The sequence below is a fragment of the Entelurus aequoreus genome, linkage group LG26, assembly GCF_033978785.1.
Source record: "Entelurus aequoreus isolate RoL-2023_Sb linkage group LG26, RoL_Eaeq_v1.1, whole genome shotgun sequence".
Lineage (NCBI taxonomy): Eukaryota > Metazoa > Chordata > Actinopteri > Syngnathiformes > Syngnathidae > Entelurus > Entelurus aequoreus.
Window position 1 is genome coordinate 1,726,753 of NC_084756.1, and position 13,356 is coordinate 1,740,108.

Sequence of the window (13,356 nt, forward strand, 5' to 3'; positions counted from 1 at the left end):
ACAGTTAAAAATACATTCAAATGACTGGAATTCGCTCGCAGCGCCAAAGGGGGGGGGAGTACTGGGCTCCCCTGCTTAGGCTGCTGCCTCCGCGATCCAACCTCTTGATAAGCGGAAGAAGATAATTATATGGATGGATCATTCACTCATATGTTTTCTGTACATAACTTTGTCTATTTTCTCACAAGCACACACATTTCAGACAATTTCCCAACTTTTACAGGTAGCGGGGCTGTGAGAAAAAGCGTGAAGGGAGGGGAGGGGGGAGGTTGCGTGAGGGAGGGGGAATACCGAGAGGTATAATGTTTGCCTTTCAGAAGAGGGGAATAGACAATTAGAGGGGAATTAAAACAGATAAGAAAACAGGTGCTACACAAAAGTTATTAAATTACGCACATACTTCTCAACATTCATTATATATATATATACACACACATTTATAACCATTAACCCCAAAAACCCTGGTCCGGACCAATATACCAATATAAACAACTTTGCACGCGTGCTTTTGTGGAATCGGCCGTCTCATAACACACACGCAGGTCATTCTTACTCATATAACGGCGATTAACCCGTTTAGCGGAGCAAACCCTGCTTTTACTTCCTGACCAACACGGATAACCGGCCTAAGGCGCTGTAGAATCACTAGAATCACCCAACAATCCTACAGTACATCGTGTCTGGTCAGTCCATATAGTTTCACCAAGGCTTTACCATATGGAGCCCTTAACTCTATCCATCTATACTGCAGCAAATTTCCAAATTCGTGACAACTTGGCTCAGTTGATCTCCTTTACCAGAGTCACTGAATGATCACCTTATATCAGGCTTTTTACCCGGCTGCAGCTTCCACATAGACAGATACGTAGGACCTTCATAGACGTCATAAATTTGTGTGGGCCAAATGTCACACCAGTTAGCAAACCTTGCCTTAAATTTCGCTGTGTCCAACTCCGGCTAACCTAATGTACTTGCAGAAAAAAGCATCCTCTGCCAACAACGACAGAGGATGAAGAGGTTAAAATAAATTTTTCGTCTCACATAGTCTATGATTCAAAACACTCCAAACCACCAAAATTCTATTAACAATCCCCTTATAGCTAAAAACAAGAAATCACACGTTTTCAACAAACACACAGACAAATGATCACATATAAAACAACTCAAGCCAACCATAATTTACCCCATTCAAGGTTGTTTTCGGAGAACCTGACTAAACCTATCTTTTATCAAAAACAGGTTCAGCAATTAGTCTTATCGATCCGGCTCTCTCCAGGCAGAAAATGTTTACACTTTAAAGCAAACTGCTTAACTTATGATGCGCGCGTGCAACACATTGTCTGCCTGACAGAGAGAGCGGGAGCGGCTGTCGACCTGTAGCTTCTGGGCCATCCTGTTTGTGACGCCAATTCGTGTCCGAAGCTTAAGCAGGCAACAAAAGTAGTTTAGTACAACAAATGTATTTACCCATTATCAGAAGTGCAGGTTGAATTGAGTTGTCCGTGCAGACAGACCACATGTACTCCGGAGCAAACAAGACACACACAAGCCGCATATGTGGGTAACCCCCCCCTAGAGGGGGGGGGGTTACCCACATATGCGGTCCTCTCCAAGGTTTCTCATAGTCATTCACCGACGTCCCACTGGGGTGAGTTTTTCCTTGCCCGTATGTGGGCTCTGTACCGAGGATGTCGTTGTGGCTTGTACAGCCCTTTGAGACACTTGTGATTTAGGGCTATATAAATAAACATTGATTGATTGATTGATTGATTGAAGCCAAAATCTCCCTCCAGTCCCGGTCTTCTGCCATTTTTTATATGTCTCTTGTGCGTCACTGTGTTTATCTCGTGCGTCATGATTGTTTTTGTAACATCCTTGGACTCCCCAATCATACCCAAACAACCAAAACATTCTGTAGACAGGTTGGCACGACTTAATATTCACTTTTGTCCCACACCCGGGGACACAGAATAGAAGAGAAATCAAATGAGCATACATTCTTGACAGACATGAAATATAGGTCAAAGGTCAGAAATTCTACGACATAGATAGATAGATAGATAGATAGATAGATAGATAGATAGATAGATAGATAGATAGATAGATAGATAGATAGATAGATAGATAGATAGATAGATAGATAGATAGATAGATAGATAGATAGATAGATAGATAGATAGATAGATAGATAGATAGATAGATAGATAGATAGATAGTAGGGGTGTGGGAAAAAAATCAATTCGAATTCGAATCGCGATTCTCACGTTGTGCGATTCAGAATTGATTCTCATTTTCAAAAAAATTGTTGTTTTTTTTTTATTATTATTTATATATATATATATATATATATATATATATATATATATATATATATATATATATATATATATATATATATATATATATATATATATATATTTTTTTTTTTTTTTTTTTTTTTTTTTTAATTAATCATTCCAACAAAACAATACACAGCAATACCATAACAATGCAATCCAATTCCAAAACCAAACCCGACCCAGCAACACTCAGAACTGCAATAAACAGAGCAATTGAGAGGAGACACAAACACGACACAGAACAAACCAAAAGTAGTGAAACAAAAATGAATATTATCAACAACAGTATCAATATTAGTTACAATTTCAACATAGCAGTGATTAAAAATCCCTCATTGACATTATCATTACACATTTATAAAAATAAAAATAAAAGAACAATAGTGTCACAGTGGCTTACACTTGCATCGCATCTCTTAAACCTTAGAAGCATTAAAAATAAGCTGACTCAATTTAAGATATTGAATAGATTGTATTTTACTGTGGGAATGTCAGAGAATAAAAGAGTTATGGTTGAAAACAACAAAAGAAGCAATCACAGTCCTTAATATAAATATCCCAATGACACTGCAAACTTGTATTCTTGAGGATCTCCATCAATTTAGTAACGTGTCATCAAAGAGTAAACATGCATTTCTTTCAATATGCATAATGACAAAAAGGGTAATATTAAAAAAATGGATAGATGTTGATAGACCAACTCATACTGACTGATATACACAAGCTATGGAGATGATATCAGTAGAAAAAACTGCATTCAGTTTAGATAATAATGAGTCATATATTGGAATATGCGATCCATTATTTAAATTTGTTTTAACTATTAAATGAACCTTAAATATGACTTATTATATCATTGTGGAAAATATTGGTCACAATGTGTTGTCAAGTTTATGAGATGTGATACAAGTAGGGCTGCAACAACTAATCGATTAAATCGATTAAAATCGATTATAAAAATAGTTGCCGATTAATTTAGTCATTGATTCGTTGGATCTATGCTATGCGCATGCGCAGAGGCTTTTAAAAAATAAAATTAAAAAAATAATTATTATTATTATTTTTTTTTTTCAAATAAATCTTTATTTATAAACTGCAACATTTACAAACAGCTGAGAAACAATAATCAAAATAAGTATGGTGCCAGTATGCTGTTTTTTTTTCTTCAATAAAATACTGGAAAGGATAGAAATGTAGTTTGTCTCTTTTATCCGATTATTAATCGATTAATCAAAGTAATAATCGACTGATTAATCGATTATCAAATTAATCGTTAGTTGCAGCCCTAGATACAAGTATAAGCCACTGTGACACTATTGTTCATTTTTTGTATTTTTTTTTTTTAAATTAATGTTTGTAATGATAATATCAATGAGGGATTTTTAATCACTGCTATGTTGAAATTGTTACTAATATTGATACTGTTGTTGATAATATTCATTTTTGTCTCAGTACTTTTAGATTGTTCCGTGTCATGTTTGTGTGTCCTCAATTGATCTCAATTGCTCTGTTTATTGCTATTCTGAATGTGGCTGGGTCGGGTTTGGTTTTGAAATTGTATTGCATTATTATGGTATTGTTGTGTATTGTTTTCATTTTTTTTAAAAATTAAAAAATTAAAAAATCGTTTTTGAATCGAGAATCGTGTTGAATTAAAAAAAAAATCGATTTTGAATCGAATGGTGACCCCAAGAATCAATTTTGAATCGAATCGTGACCCAAGAATCGATTTTGAATTGAATCGTGGGACACCCAAAGATTCACAGCCCTAATAGATAGATAGATAGATAGATAGATAGATAGATAGATAGATAGATAGATAGATAGATAGATAGATAGATAGATAGATAGATAGATAGATAGATAGATAGATAGATAGATAGATAGATAGATAGATAGATAGATAGATAGATAGATAGATAGATAGATAGATAGATAGATAGATAGATAGATAGATAGATAGATAGATAGATAGGTAGGTCTTTATTATCATTGCACAAGTACAACGAAACTTTGTGACATTTATTTGACCATTGAAATTTGGTCATTTCTCAACCAATATTCTACAACACAAATACAACATAGAAACAACCTGCTTTTTGACAATGTTTATTCAATGTTGGGTTCTGACATTGATTTGACCATTGAATTTTGGTCATTTCCCAAACAAAATTCTACAAATACAACATTGAAACAACATGCTTTTTGATGACGTTTATTCAATGTTTGGTTCTGACGTTGATTTGACCATTGAATGTTAAATATGAATGTTGGTAATTTCCAACTGAAAATTCCACAAACTCAACATTGAAACAACATGCTTTTTGACTACGTTGAATCAATTTTGGGTTCTGACGTTGATTTGACCATTGAATTTTGGTCATTTCCCAACCAAAATTCTACAAATACAACATTGAAACAACATGCTTTTTGACGACATTTAATCAATGTCAGGTTCGGACGTTGATTTTACCATTGAATTTTGGTCATTTCCCAAACAAAATTCAACAAATACAACATGTTTTTGACGATGTTTATTCAATGTTGGGTTCTGACGTTGATTACACCATTGAATTTTGGCCATTTCCTAACCCATCCATCCATCCATCCATCTTCTTCCGCTTATCCGAGGTCGGGTCGCGGGGGCAGCAGCCTAAGCAGGGAAGCCCAGACTTTCCTCTCCCCAGCCACTTCGTCCAGCTCCTCCCGGGGGATCCCGAGGCGTTCCCAGGCCAGCCGGGAGACATAGTCTTCCCAACGTGTCCTGGGTCTTCCCCGTGGCCTCCTACCGGTTGGACGTGCCCTAAACACCTCCCGAGGGAGGCGTTCGGGTGGCATCCTGACCAGATGCCCGAACCACCTCATCTGGCTCCTCTCGATGTGGAGGAGCAGCGGCTTTACTTTGAGCTCCCCCCGGATGGCAGAGCTTCTCACCCTATCTCTAAGGGAGAGCCCCGCCACCCGGCGGAGGAAACTCATTTCGGCCGCTTGTACCCGTGATCTTGTCCTTTTGGTCATAACCCAAAGCTCATGACCATAGGTGAGGATGGGAACTTAGATCGACCGGTAAATTGAGAGCTTTGCCTTCCGGCTCAGCTCCTTCTTCACCACAACGGATCGATACAGCGTCCGCATTACTGAAGACGCCGCACCGATCCGCCTGTCGACCTCACGATCCACTCTTCCCCCACTCGTGAACAAGACTCCTAGGTACTTGAACTCCTCCACTTGGGGCAGAGTCTCCTCCCCAACCCGGAGATGGCACTCCACCCTTTTCCGGGCGAGAACCATGGACTCGGACTTAGAGGTGCTGATTTTCATCCCAGTCGCTTCACACTCGGCTGCGAACCGATCCAGCGAGAGCTGAAGATCCTGGCCGGATGAAGCCATCAGGACCACATCATCCGCAAAAAGCAGAGACCTAATCCTGCAGCCACCAAACCGGATCCCCTCAACGCCTTGACTGCGCCTAGAAATTCTGTCCATAAAAGTTATGAACAGAATCGGTGACAAAGGACAGCCTTGGCGGAGTCCAACCCTCACTGGAAACGTGTCCGACTTACTGCCGGCAATGCGGACCAAGCTCTGACACTGATCGTACAGGGAGCGGACCGCCACAATCAGACATTCCGATACCCCATACTCTCTGAGCACTCCCCACAGGACCTCCCGAAGGACACGGTCGAATGCCTTCTCCAAGTCCACAAAGCACATGTAGACTGGTTGGGCAAACTCCCATGCACCCTCAAGGATCCTGCCGAGAGTATAGAGCTGGTCCACAGTTCCACGACCAGGACGAAAACCACACTGTTCCTCCTGAATCCGAGGTTCGACTATCCAGCGTAGCCTCCTCTCCAGTACACCCCAATAAACCTTACGGGGAAGGCACAGGAGTGTGATCCCACGATAGTTGGAACACACCCTCCGGTTCCCCTTCTTAAAGAGAGGAACCACCACCCCGGTCTGCCAATCCAGAGGTACCGCCCCCGATGTCCACGCGATGCTGCAGAGTCTTGTCAACCAAGACAGCCCCACAGCATCCAGAGCCTTAAGGAACTCCGGGCGGATCTCATCCACCCCCGGGGCCTTGCCACCGAGGAGCTTTTTAACTACCTCAGCAACCTCAGCCCCAGAAATAGGAGAGCCCACCACAGATTCCCCAGGCACTGCTTCCTCATAGGAAGACGTGTTGGTGGGATTGAGGAGGTCTTTGAAGTATTCCCTTCACCGATCCACAACATCCGCAGTCGAGGTCAGCAGAACACCATCCGCACCATACACGGTGTTGACAGTGCACTGCTTCAACCTCCTGAGGCGGCGGATGGTGGTCCAGATTCGCTTCGAAGCTGTCCGGAAGTCGTTTTCCATGGTTTCTCCAAACTCCTCCCATGTCCGAGTTTTTGCCTCCGCGACCGCCGAAGCCGCACACCGCTTGGCCTGTCGGTACCTGTCCGCTGCCTCCGGAGTCCTATGAGCCAAAAGAACCCGATAGGACTCCTTCTTCAGCTTGACGGCATCCCTCACCGCCGGTGTCCACCAATGGGTTCTAGGATTACCGCCACGACAGGCACCAACTACCTTGCGGCCACAGCTCCAATCAGCCGCCTCGACAATAGAGGCGCGGAACATGAACCATTCGGACTCAATGTCCAGCACCTCCCTCGTGACATGTTCAAAGTTCTTCCGGAGGTGGGAATTGAAACTCTCTCTGACAGGAGACTCTGCCAGACGTTCCCAGCAGACCCCCACAATGCGTTTGGGCCTGCCAGGTCTGTCCGGCATCCTCCCCCACCATCGCAGCCAACTCACCACCAGGTGGTGATCGGTAGAAAGCTCCGCCCCTCTCTTCACCGGAGTGTCCAAAACATGAGGCCGCAAATCTGATGACACAACTACAAAGTTGATCATGGAACTGCGGCCTAGGGTGTCCTGGTGTCCAGTGCACATATGGACTCCTTTTGTTTGAACATGGTGTTCGTTATGGACAATCTGTGACGAGCACAAAAGTCCAAAAACAAAACACCACTCGGGTTCAGATCCGGGCGGCCATTCTTCCCAATCACGCCTCTCCAGGTCTCACTGTCGTTGCCAACATGAGCGTTGAAGTCACCCAGTAGGACAAGGGAATCACCCGGGGGAGCACTTTCCAGTACTCCCTCGAGCGCATTCAAAAAGGGTGGGTACTCTGAACTGCTGTTTGGTGCGTAAGCACAAACAACAGTCAGGGACCCGTCCCCCCACCCGAAGGCGGAGGGAGGCTACCCTCTCGTCCACCGGGTTGAACTCCAACGTGCAGGCTTTGAGCCGGGGGGAAACAAGAATTGCCAACCCAGCTCGTCGCCTCTCACTGCGTGCAATAGTCCAGCCCCTCTCGAGAGAACTGGTTCCAGAGCCCTTGCTGTGCATCGAGGTGAGTCCGGAACTTCTCTACCTCGCGCACTAGCTCAGGCTCCTTCCCCCCCAGCGAGGTGACGTTCCACGTCCCAAGAGCTAGCTTCTGTAGCCGAGGATCGGACCGCCAAGTGCCCTGCCTTCGGCTGCCGCCCAGCTCACAATGCATTTCCTAACCAATATTCTACAACATTAAAACGACATGCTTTTTGACTACGTTTAATCAATGTTGGGTTCTGACATTGATTTGACCATTGAATTCTGGTCATTTCCCAACCAAAATTCAATAAGTACAAATAAAACATTGAAACAACATGCTTTTTGACGACGATGAATCAATGTTGGGTTCTGACGTTGATTTGACCATTGAATTTTCGTCATTTCCCAACCAAAATTCAATAAATACAAATAAAACATTGAAACAACATGCTTTTTGACGACGATGAATCAATGTTGGGTTCTGACGTTGATTTGACCATTGAATTTTCGTCCTTTCTCAAACAAAATTCTACAAATACAACATTGAAAAAACATGCTTTTTGATGACGTTTATTCAATGTTGGGTTCTGATGTTGATCTGACCATTGAATTTTGGTCATTTCCCAACCAAAATTCTACAAATACAACATGCTTTTTGACGACGTTTATTTAATGTTGGATTCTGACGTTGATTTAACTATTGAATTTTGGTCATTTTCCAACCAATATTTTACAACACAAATACAACGTTGAAACAACATGCTTTTTGACAACGTTTAATCGATGTTGGGTTCTGATATTGATTTGACCATTGAATTTTGGTCATTTTCCAACCAATCTTTTACAACACAAATACAACGTTGAAACAACATGCTTTTTAACAACGTTTAATCGATTTTGGGTTCTGATGTTGATTTGACCATTGAATTTTGGTCATTTCCCAAACAAAATTCAACAAATACAACATGCTTTTTGATGACGTTTATTTAATGTTGGATTCTGACGTTGATTTAACTATTGAATTTTGGTCATTTTCCAACCAATATTTTACAACACAAATACAACGTTGAAACAACATGCTTTTTGACAACGTTTAATCGATGTTGGGTTATGACATTGATTTGACTGTTGAATTTTGGTCATTTCCCAACCAAAATTCCACAAATACAACATTGAAACAACATGCTTTTTGGCGATGTTGATTCAATGTTGGGTTCTGACGTTGATTTGACCATTGAATTTTGGTCATTTCCCAACCAATATTCTACAACACAAATACAACGTTGAAACAACATGTTTTTTGACGACGTTGAATTAATGTTGGGTTCTGACTTTGTTTTACCATTGAATTTTGGTCATTTCCCAACCAAAATTCTACAAATTCAACATTGAAAAAACATGCTTTTTGATGACGTTTATTCAATGTTGGGTTCTGATGTTGATCTGACCATTGCATTTTGGTAATTTCCCAACCAAAATTCTACTAATACAACATGCTTTTTGACAACGTTTATTCATTGTTGGATTCTGACATTGATTTAACTATTGAATTTTGGTCATTTTCCAAACAATATTTTACAACACAAATACAACGTTGAAACAACATGCTTTTTGACAACGTTTAATCGATGTTGGGTTATGACGTTGATTTGACCGTTGAATTTAGGTAATTTCCCAACCAAAATTCTACAAATACAACATTGAAACAACATGCTTTTTGGCGATGTTGATTCAATATTGGGTTCTGACGTTGATTTGACCATTGAATTTTGGTCATTTCCTAACCAAAATTCTACAAATACAACATTAAAGCAACATGCTTTTGATGACGTTGAATCAATGTTGGGTTCTGACATTGATTTGACCAATGAAATTTGGTCATTTCCCAACCAAAATTCTACAACATGAATACAACATTGAAACAACATGCTTTTTAACAACGTTTATTCAATGTCAGGGTGTGACGTTGATTTGACCATTGAAATGTGGTCAATCCCAACAAAAAGGACATGTATGAATAATCAACGTTGTATTAATGCCTTGTGCCTGCTGGGACGAGGCCCCTGATCTCCAGTGCGGTCGATGTCCTTCTATTTTTTTGTGCTAATTTATCATTAGAGCTATCGTGCCTGAATTTAAAAGTTACAAAAATACTGAAAAATTATGCAACTATTCTTTAACCCTTTGGAGACCGTTGTATTATGTTAAAATGTTACTTAATGGTTCATCCCAACTCTCTGCTGCATACACACAGTCCCCTCTTAAACCCTCCCTAAGACCAAAGAGGGATGCCGGTGCACGGTGGCCGTCCTCCAGCCGGGCTTCCCGGTATTTGCTCGGCTCGCAGCCCACGTTGAGCCGCCGCGCATTAAAGTCTTGCGAGCGAGCGTACGAGCGACCCAGTGAGAGGCACCCTGCCGAGGTTTAATCAGCGCCGCACTCATCAGAAGCCATTTTCAGGAGCTAATTCTCTGGTCTCGGGTAGCCAACCACAAATTAAAGTAAGATATTTGACGTTTGCGCTTCAGTTGGCTCAGTTCCTCCTTTCATGTTCTTCACTTTCTTCAAAGGACCGCAAGTGCAACTTAAAAGCCCAATTCCCGCATCGACTGAAATCATTCTGTTTTGTCTGTCTGATGCTGCTGAACATTGGCACATGCACAGAGCAATCGCCAAGACGAAAACAGCAACTTACACTGAGTGCACAACCGCTTCCATCCAATAATCCAGATGCAAAAGAGCATGGTCAGACATATTCAGAAGCTTCAAATCTTCTTTTATAATGAAGAACGTGATCGCTAGCTCGTAGCACCAATAGCTGCCACACTTAACTGCTGGATGTCGGAACTTCTCAGCTGATGTTGATCTAACACGGTGCGATGCCACGGGGGGCATGTGTGACCCTGGAAAACATGCTTTATCGGTATCATGCCGTATCATGCTTCAAAACCTCTTCGGAAATGCTCACTTTCTCATTTTGCTAAAAAAAAATAAAATCAGCAAAATTCATTTTTAGTTTGTCGGTTAAAGTTTTTTTAGTTTTTTATTTATATTATTTTTTTAATTAATTCATTTTATTTTTCAGTATGAAATGGTTGAAGTCGGTCCAAAAATTGTAATAATTCAAACAAAAAAAAACAACTGATACAATTTAAGGCAAATTAATGCACTTGGCATATTTTCTGTTATTGTTTGTTGTAAGTTGAGTTATATTTCTCTCTTTTGTCTTTTCTTTCTTGTGAATAAGGATACAATGTAACGCAGAGGCGTACTTATAACAATCTTATTGACAAATTATATTATTTATAGTCGCGGCAGAGAGTTTGGGGGGGGGGTGCAAAATAATGACAGAAAATAATTGAGAAGCTCTGATCTAACAGAAGGCTCCAGAACAAAACTAAATTATTTTGCTTAATATTTTAAAGTCGAGGTTCAGCCAAGTCAAGGTTAATCCACCTTGAAATACCAGCCTTCTTTTTTCTTCCATTTTTAAAACACTTCATTTTGGTTTATATAACATTTAATGATGGTTGTTGGGTCAAATTTTTGCAAAGACTTTGCTGTAATATATATATATACACACACAGTACAGGCCAAAAGTTTGGACACACCTTCTCATTTCTATGCATTTTCTTTATTTTCATGACTATTTACATTGTAGATTGTCACTAAAGGCATCAAAACTATGACACCTGTGAAGTGAAAACCATTTCAGGTGACTACCTCTTGAAGCTCATCGAAAGAATGCCAAGAGTGTGCAAAGCAGTAATTGGAGAAAAGGGTAGCTATTTTGAAGAAACTACAATATATAGCATGTTTTCAGTTATTTTCCCTTTATTTGTTCATTGTTCATTCATAGTTTTGATGCCTTCAGTGACAATCTACAATGTAAAAGACATGAAAATAAAGAAAACGCATTAAATGAGAAGGTGTGTCCAAACCTTTGGCCTGTACTGTATTTAAAGTACAGTATGAACAAATGTATTTATAGTACAGTATATACAGTATACTGTATATATATACTACAGATGTCCGATAATGGCTTTTTTGCCGATATCCAATATTCCGATATTGTCCAACTCTTAATTACCGATTCCGATATCAACCGATACCAATATATACAGTCGTGGAAATAACACATTATTATGCCTAATTTTGTTGTGATGCCCCACTGGATGCATTAAACAAAGTAACAACGTTTTCCAAAATAAGAGAACAACTTCAACTCAAGTTATGGAAAAAAGTGCCAACATGGCACTGCCATATTTTTATAATTGAAGTCACAAAGTGCATTATTTTTTTAACATGCCTCAAAACAGCAGCTTGGAATTTGTGACATGCCCCTGAGATAATCCTGATACCCACTACAACTATGGGGAAATACTATACTTTGATTTTCACAAAGTGCATTATTTCTTATACTTTTTAAACACTCCTCAAAACTACAGCTACAAAAACAATGAAGGCACACAGCTTCAGTCCAGAGTGTACTAGAGTAATAAAGTAAACAATAACATAGTCCTCCTTTAGTGCAAGACTGCCTGGCATACTGTATAACAGGAAATTATAAATTGAGCTCAATCTGCCCTGCTCTAACATATTTGTATGAGTAACAAAAATGTGCTGCAAGCTAGTTGTGAGTGCTTGAAGTGGCCTAGCAGTCAGTCAGAGCTTCTGAAATGCTGCTTTGAGACAGGGCACCTCTGTTCACTGCAAGCTGCTTTTGGTGTTTGCTATTCATTCATCTTCCGCTTGTATTCATCGTGTATCTCCTTATGATTCCTGAAGAGGTGGGAGAAAATGGCTTGTATTAAAGGAAGACGTCTTGGTTCCTCCTCGCATAACCAACTTTTTGCAGTCATTGCAAATTGCCAGTTTTTTATCCGTCAGACACAGTTTAAAATAATCCCAAACCATAGACATGGTGTCGTTAGTCAGTCACCGAGCTCGCCCACTTGTTAGCCACGGCTACAGCACCGGCAACAACACACTCTTGTTGTCGTTATGCTCCGCTCGCGGCGGTTTGATGAGGTCATCAAGCGTCGCCAGTAAACCTCTCATGCTGCAGTCGTCAACTCCTGTGTTGTGTGTGGGAGAGGGGAGAAGGGAGGGGCTGCTGACTGGAAGACGCATCTGCTCTGTACTTCTCCCTACGTCCGTGTTTTACCGGATATGTACCGCTCCGTACAGCAGCGTTTTAAAAAGTCATTAATTTTACTTTTTGAAACAGATACCGATAATTTACGATATCACATTTTAATATATATATATATATATATATATATATATATATATATATATATATATATATATATATATATATATATATATATATATATATATATATATATATATATATATATATATATACACATACATACATACATACATACATACATACATACATACATACACACACACACACACACACACACACACACACACACACACACACACACACACACATATATATATATATATATATATATATATATATATATATATATATATATATATATATATATGTGTGTATATATATATATATATATATATATATATATGTGTGTATATATATATATATATATATATATATATATATATATATATATATATATATATATATATATATATATATATATATATATAT